The sequence below is a fragment of the Pangasianodon hypophthalmus genome, chromosome 3, assembly GCF_027358585.1.
Source record: "Pangasianodon hypophthalmus isolate fPanHyp1 chromosome 3, fPanHyp1.pri, whole genome shotgun sequence".
Taxonomy (NCBI): Eukaryota; Metazoa; Chordata; class Actinopteri; order Siluriformes; family Pangasiidae; genus Pangasianodon; species Pangasianodon hypophthalmus.
Window position 1 is genome coordinate 5,220,984 of NC_069712.1, and position 8,518 is coordinate 5,229,501.

Below are 8,518 nucleotides of genomic sequence, written 5' to 3' on the forward strand. Positions count from 1 at the left end.
ACCTCAGAGAGCTCGTAACACGTCTGCTATACTGCACCATTCCAGCCCGTCTCGATTACCCTCATTACCCTGCGAATGACAATCAAGAGTTTAATGGTGTTTTATGTGGAGAAGGATTGATTTTTTGGAAGCCGAGGCAGGCCGTAAAGCTAAATACCCAGCATATTTTTCTTCTTCCCTCGCTCTTGTTATTTTTCCTGAGAGGCTGGGGAATCAGCTCCAGCTCACTGCTCTGCCAGCAATTTGTTCTGCCACTTCTTAACATATTGCAGATCGGATTTTATATCCAAACAGCAGAAAAGCTGCCAGGATAGCACCGGGGTTGACTCGGCTATCTGAAAGATCAGTATTTGATTGCACAGAGGCATGTTTAAACTTTTTTCTCTTTGTGTCGTTGCTTGGTTATTACACTGCCCCCAAGTCTCAGAAATGACTGGCTCTGGTGGGACAGATTGTGCATGAATATTGAATCGATCCTTTTGGCTTTTATAAATTAGACATGACTCTTGCCACAGCCATTTCGAGCGCAGTGCTGAATGGCTGCTAGCAATTGCTGTGCAAAATGGCACAAGTGGCGCTGCTATGTTAGGGCAGGGATAGACAAACAGCTGCTCTGTCTGAAAAAACAGGAGACATATTTAAAGATTAAGCACATTTTGAGGTCTGCAATTAATCCCTCGTCAGGCATACAAGATTTAACTCAGGCCTCTGTGACTGAAAAATAAATTAGATGGCTGATAAAACATATTTATGGCTGATAACAAATTTGTTCGTCATAGTTCCACTGGGATTTCTACAAATACAGGCAACTTTGCTGTGAATAGACGAGCACGTGAGCTCTTATACTTCTCAAAAACATCTTCAATGGAAAGGATTTTCAACAAACTACCATTTAAAAATCTTCAAGAGAATATTGAAATGATGTTTTACTTAACTTTAATGGGATTTAGCCTAATAGTATCCAGCAAACATCTTTCCATCAGTATGTAATGAAAACAGTTTCCAAGAGTCCACTTATTTTTAAATTGGTTACAGATCAAGGATATATTCATTCACTTGCAGTAAGCGCTTTATCCTGGTCAGCGTTGTGGTGGATCCAGAGCCTAACGCTGTGTGTAAGGCAGGAATACACCCTGGATGGTATTCCTGGAAGGTACCTTGCACACACTCATTCCCAACTAGAGGCAATCTTGAATCGCAAATCCACCTACCCACAATGTGTTTTTGGAACGTGGCAGGAAACTGGAGAACCTAGAAGAAACCCACAAAGGTACACCAACCTGAACTCAGGATCGAACCTGGGATCCTGGAGCTGTGAGGTGACAATGCTACCACCATAATATCTCAAAAATATAGCTAATGAAAATTGAACAGAATTCTTGTATCTCATTTTCTCCCCAATTTGGTCAGTTCCCACCCACTAGCCTGCTCTCCCATATCATCCGAGAGCTACCAGCCATGGAGGGTGAAGCAAACTAGTGCTTCCTCCAAGACCTTTTTGAACTACTGCTCATGCTGTGTCACAGGGCAGCGTAACATAGTCGGAGGAAAAATGCAATCTGTCCTCTTCCGCATACACAAGCTCATCCATGATTGGCTAGTGTCACTCTTATGGTTAGTAATGGCTAGTAATGCCATTCCTCCCACCCAGAGAGTACAGTCAATTTTGCTCCCTTGGACTCTTGACTATGGAAGGCTGTAACACTGCCAGGATTTAAACTAGCGTTCTCCCAACAGTAAGACAAACTTTTTTTTTTTCGTGCCACTCAGGGACCCAAATTCTTGTATCTGTGATGTTGGCCAATGTTATGCAGATAACACTGAATGCCAAAGATCTCTCAGTGTTTTCTTTTTTCCATCGCAGACGTCCATTAGATTCTTTAAGCTATAACCTAAAACCACAAGGTCACCATCAGAGACTGCCTGACTCCTGTATGTCTCATGAAAAACACTAGGAACTGGGAGACATTTTATCCAGTCTAAAGAAATGTAGGTTTATATTCTGTGTCTGAGTCTTGATCGAGCGAATGTGACCAAAAAACATACCACATGACACATATAATATTCACGTCTGATAAAACAGATTTGTTAGTCATATTTCTACTCAAACCCATCCATAATCAGTTACACATTATTTTTAAACCATTATGACCCTTGGGGTTAACTAAAAAATGATTCACTGGCACCCGAATGCGTTCTTTGGCTTTCCCATTGGGAACCCTTACAGGTTTTATGTAGAATCCTGCCACAGGTACTTTTTTTTTTCAGAAAAGGTTCTAAGCATAAGCTAGAACACTTAATCATTCAAAGAGCCCTTAAAGATCTCACTTTTCGGAATAAGAGCACACTTTATTTGCTAATACATGATGTGGTCCGACTTGCACAGACATGTACTGAAATCTCTCCTGGTGTAATTTGCTGCCCTGGACATCTAACATACAGTGTAAGTGACAAGGGCAGAATCTGTTGTGCTGATGAGCTCTTGTAGTGCATATGGTTCGCTAGCACCTGGATGTGGGGTTATTAGTTTTTTCTAGCCATATATCCTTGCTCTGATGGTGAACATTTCATTGATGGGGATGATTTATAGCATCCGATGATCTTCTTAACAGTATGGATTAATCATTGTAATAGTTTCCTGGGTTGAAAAGAGGAAGAGGAGAACCACGTTGTGATGGAGATGCTCACGTGAAGATGCTCTCAATCATAGTTCTATATGAAAATTGAACCAATATTGAGTTTCCTCAACTGCCTCAGAAAGAACATCTTCAGTTATGCCTTTTAGGCGTGTAATGTTCTCACTTTTAATCATCCCACGTGGAAAACACAAAATCTGCCAGATTAACCATTACAAAATCAGTACGAACCAACAGAAAGCTATAAACAATTCCACATTTTTTCCATTGTTCCAGTCTAACTTTGAGTTGTGCTAGGTTGCTTCTCAATCTGCTCACACAGAACATCTTTGCAACACACTGAATACTGTGTGTCTTTACTCTTCTATACCTGAATACTCTAATGATTTATAAATCCACTATTACTATTTTGAGTCTGGCTCCTCTCAAAGTTTCTTCCTCGTCAATGCCGCTGTCACCTAAATCTCCATCCAGATCCACCCTTAGATGCTTTCCTTGAGTAGAAAATCCACCCTGAGTGATTCTCATACACCAGGGCTTTATAAGAAAAAAAAAAACACACTTTATTTTGTGCCTGGATAATCTTTGTGTTGGACTTTCTTTCAACCTTTTCATAAGGTGATTCTATCACTCATATACTAAGTATTGTTTCCAAGTGCTGAAAATGGAGGTCTTTATAGCTGCACTTTCACATAGCCGAACCTCCATCATAGCAGTGTATGAAAACTACGCCAATACCACAACAGCAAACTGTATTACACCATGTTATACAGTATGTCTATCCTGCCAAAAAAAAAAAAAAGCGTTTTGGTTCTTTCAGCCTACATCGTCATACTTGCTTTATGTAGGAAATATTTATGCGTCAAAGCAGAAATGAGTCATACATTACTCACTCTCTGAGAGAGTGAGTACTGCAATGTCTTTTATGACTAATTTGACAATTAGTATTGAGCAACTTTCTTGTAAAGCAAGAATTTCACATGGAATTAGAAATGAGCTATTTGTTCTTTCCATGATGGAGACACCATGCATGAAGAAGAGGAATGGATAAAATATGCTTACTTATAAGAATGTATTGTAATGAAAATACAATATGCTAATAGAATAGGGGTGTAACACAATGTCACGATCTGTATCAAGCTCCAAATATACATATCTGTATCTATATTCAAAGTTAAACCCAAACTGGGAGTGGATTAAGCCTGAAGTGCCCAGAGAAACACTGAAAAACCCTGGAAAAACCCAGATGTTGAAATGCCAGAGGTATGAGCATGGTGTGTGAATTCAGGGTCTGACAATTCCTCAACCTCAGCTACATCACTCCAGTTCATAATCGGTCTAGAGTCTAGAGATGTGTGCAGGAAATCTCACTTGCACAGTTATTATTTTTGTTTGTACCTGCCCATGATATATTCTAACATCTATTTAGTTGGTTCTATTTCCTAAAATATAAACTTAATTTAAACCACTATGATCTTCACCAGGTATTTACTAAAGAGAAATGAATGAAGCAAATGCATCATGTAACGTGGTTATTGTTTGCCCCGCCAGCTTCATATCTGACTACAAATAAAAAATAAAGACTTCTTGCTCGTGCAACTTTTCTGTTGTGTCCTGCTGGATCCTAGGCTCAACTAGATGCCCTCTGAACCTTTCAGGCTCAGAGGATGCAGATCTTATACATATCTGTATTTGTATGTGTTTAGAACATATTAACTGTTCATTCCAAATAATGTATTCATATTCAGTTACGTCTCCAACTTGACATACCAATGACACAGAAAAACATCATGTGTTGGAATTACACTACATCGCCAAAAGTATGTGGACGCCTGACCATCACACCCATGTGTGGTTCTTCCCCAAACTGTTGCCACAAAGTTGGAAGCACACAATTGTATAGAATGTCTTTGTATGCTGTAGCATTACAATTTCTTTTCACTGGAACTAAGAGGCTCAAACCTGTTCCAGCATGACAATGCCCCTGTGCACAAAGCGAGCTCCATGAAGACATGGTGTGTGAAGGTTGGAGTGGAAGAACTCGAGTGTCCTGCACAGAGCCCTGACCTCAACCCCACTGAACACCTTTGGGATGAACTGTTACACCGACTGCACCCCAGACCTCCTCACCAATATCAGTGCCTGATCTCACTAATGCTCTTGTAGCTGAATGAACACAAATCCCCACAGCCACGCCCCAAAATCTAGTGGAAAGCCTTCCCAGAAGAGTGGAGCTTATTATAACAGCAAAGGGGGAATAAATCTGGAATAGGACAATCAAAAATTGCATATTTGTGGTCAGGTGTCCATAAACTCTTGGCCATAAGGTGTATCACAAACTTTGGTCATTGGAAAAATAATTAGAGTTTACTGTGAATCCTGATGCCTTGAATCTGATAAGAATTGAGGGAAAATGGCGTCGACAGACTGGAGGTGGGCATGTCATTTACCAGTGGAGCCACACATACTGGTGTAAAACCACTCCAAAGTGGCAGGAGTGATCAGCATCCAAAGTCTGGTCACACTCTAATGATCTTTGACTCCATGATACACATTAAGTCCTGGATCTCAATATCTCTAGTCAATCTATTGACTGAAGCAGCCAAATCCAAAATGACAAACCAAAACCAAAAGTCAACAAAGAGGCAAAGTATCAGGAGATCGGCAGACAGATTTTTAACTATGTTAAGTAGAATTTGATAAACACAGGGTCAAGTTTAGAAAACCACGCACACAAACAAAAAGCTCAGTACCATCACAAGCAGGAAGCTAGGAGCAAGAATTCACAATGACTCAGCAAAAATTCAAGTTATTTATGAGGAATGTGCTGATTGTGAACAGGTGGTAATGATTAGAAATCCAGGGAACTGGAACGAGTTAGCAGATCATTTGATGTGTCATGTGGGTCGCTGTTTGGATGAGGATTCTGGGAAATTGAGTTCATTTTTGTCATTCGACAGCTGATGGTAATGATGAGCAAGTTGTTATTGCTTTTCTTAATTCTTCTTCTTCTTCTAATTTTCTATTTTAATTGTTGTCATTAAAATGATCGGAATTTCAGATCATTTTGAATTCCATTAGCATGCTATTTATACAAAAATTGTGTTAAGTTCTATGTAAACCTGCTGTAATGGGAAATCCAATCCTTGGATGAATCATAAGGTTTCAAAACATTAAAACCACAATATAACTCTGACTCTCATTTACTTGATGATATTTCCAAGAACATTGACGCATCAGAACCCTCATCATAACGGTGTATGAAAACTACACTAAAACCACAGCAGCAAAGTCTTACACCAGGATTTAAATAGTACTTCCTTCCTGCCAATAATCAAGCCTGTGTTTTGGTTCGTTCAGCCCACATTGCCATACCTGCTTCATTTTGAACACAGGTTTGTATTTCAAATCAGAAATAAGTCATACATTAATGCTTTTTTTTTTTCAGGGCACTCAGAATAGTGGCTTTTTGAGATTTGTACTATGAAAACAATCATGGATGCCACAGCTCCAGCCACCACTTAGTCATCATTATACCACACTGCTGTTAAATTCTGGATTCTGAGTGATCAGAAGGTGTTGGTTAATTTTCAAAAACATCAAAACAAACAGCTCTGCAAAGGAGAAGTTGTAACTTTAAAATTTTCACCACAGGAAAGTCTTCAGGGCGAGTGTCTTTGTAGTTTCTCTGTAACACGATGCTGCAAACATTCTACAATATTAAATGTAACTCTAAACAGATAAAAAGCATCATAGAAAAATGATAATTATTGGCAAGTTGCTGTGGTGTAAGAGGAATAAAACACTTAATCATAAATGAGTAAATCACACCACCCCATCGTTGATTATTTTCCTACAACATCACACCAAGTGTTTTATTCCTTACTTAAATAATAATGTAATGTCCAACAAAGTAAATTTCAATATCAGAGACCTCATGTATAATCTTCACAGGATGTTTGTTAAAGCATTAGGAGAACCCTAAATAGTTTTTCTGGTTTGTTCCTGTGGGATAAAGGCTGTATAAAGAACCCTACAGCAATGGGTTTCCTTTTCAAAAATGGTTCAGAGTTGGACCTCTTTTGCAAGATACAAACCTTAACCACTTGAGGAGTCTTTAAGAAGTCTAATTTTTCTAAGAGTTTCTCAGCTACATATTTGTATAAGTTGTTACAAAATTAAATATCCCCAAATTAAATGTAAAGGAGTGTCCTGTTGGATGTTAGCATGTGACTGTGTGACAGAATTTATGGTCTGGTAGGATGATTGCAGCGTCCTGTGAGACATTTTCTGTGTTGGTCTGTAACTCAGATTCAGGGCTGGCCCTAGGCAAGGTTTTGAAAAACTCCTACAAAGCTGCTTTGTGCTTTCCTTTCTTTTTGGATTTTCTTCTTCTTTTTTTTTTTTTTTTAAAGCATCTTACAGCAGCCAACATGCACGTGCCAAAGTTACCAACTAATATCTCTCTCATTTCATACCCAGTCAGGTGATTGGCTGGTTTAAATAGAAGAAGAATTCTATATTGTACGTTTATTTGAAATTTACTTAAAATGTATCCACCTTTGGAGAATATAGGTAGGTATTTGTGAGAAACTAAAAAAGTAATCATTAAAAGTAATTTCCACAAACAAACAAATAAGCAAAATAAAAATAAATTAAAATTAAAAATATGTTTGGGCCCTAAGCAATTGCTTATATGGCCTAATGAACCAGACATCTATAATCAAGTTAAAGGTGCAATAGTCTATTTTTTTCTTACTTGTAGAAGTTACCTGCAAAATATGTAAAATATGTTTAAAAAATAATTGTTTATGCCATGGCCTCAGCACGAGTATATTATGTGGCTAAGAAAACCCATTTGGAAAAGTGTGTTAAAGCACAGAATGCTTTGTGTTTGTGTTTGGATAGACCTTGTGTCAGTAATTTTATATACACTACCCAATGCCCATTCGCCCCCATCTCAGTCTGAATTTGGCAAGCGCTCTGAGCAGCCAAATAATTCTCCTGTGAGCACAAAAAGTCACTCTGTGTTTGAAACACCCCCCAAAAACAACAAGATTACAAGAACCACAATAAACCCAGAATAAAAACTGGCTGTGATTTTCCATGATGGACAGAAAAGGCACCCTTGACCATTCTCATGAATCAGTATGAGCTGAATTTTGCTTGTTTACAGTGTTATAACTTGGCTTTCAGCAGCTCAATGGCTGAAAAATCTTGAAAGTTATGTCATACCGTAGGTTCAGGGGCGGAGCTTTATGTACATTCAAGGAGTTCATTCAAATATTATTCAACTTTGTTAAGAGTTAGACAAATCTTATCTAATGCTTCTTGAAGTGCTAAAGATTTTTGAGTATGTCATTATATATAGTTTTAAATCTCTTTATGTCCCTAAACCTGACATATAATATTTTGATAGAACTTTTTATATTTTCTATAACTATATTTTTATATTTTACATTGTTATATATTTTATACTTTTCTCTTTTTGAATATTTTATGTATTTGTTAGGCATTTTTAAATTTACATTCCCGAGGTCATGGTGTCAAAGTAAGAGAAACACAGCACAGATAAATCACAGGCTTGAGAATGACACAGTGATCACTCTTCTTCTCTGTGATCTTTGCAGAGTGAAAAACCTTCAACTTTTAACAAGTGGTAATTAAAAAGAGTCTGAACGATGCTGTAGAAAATGACGTCCTCGGCTGCTCTGTGTCCTCTGAGGTGCACTCAGTTCCTCTCTGGCAAGCACAAACTTTTCCCACCGAATTCCTCCTTCCTCAAACCATCCTCCCTTCTCCCAAAAGGATTTTACTTTTTTTTTTTTTTCTTTTGAGAGCCTTCATAAGCCCATGAGGGAGAAAATTTCCAAAAACTGACC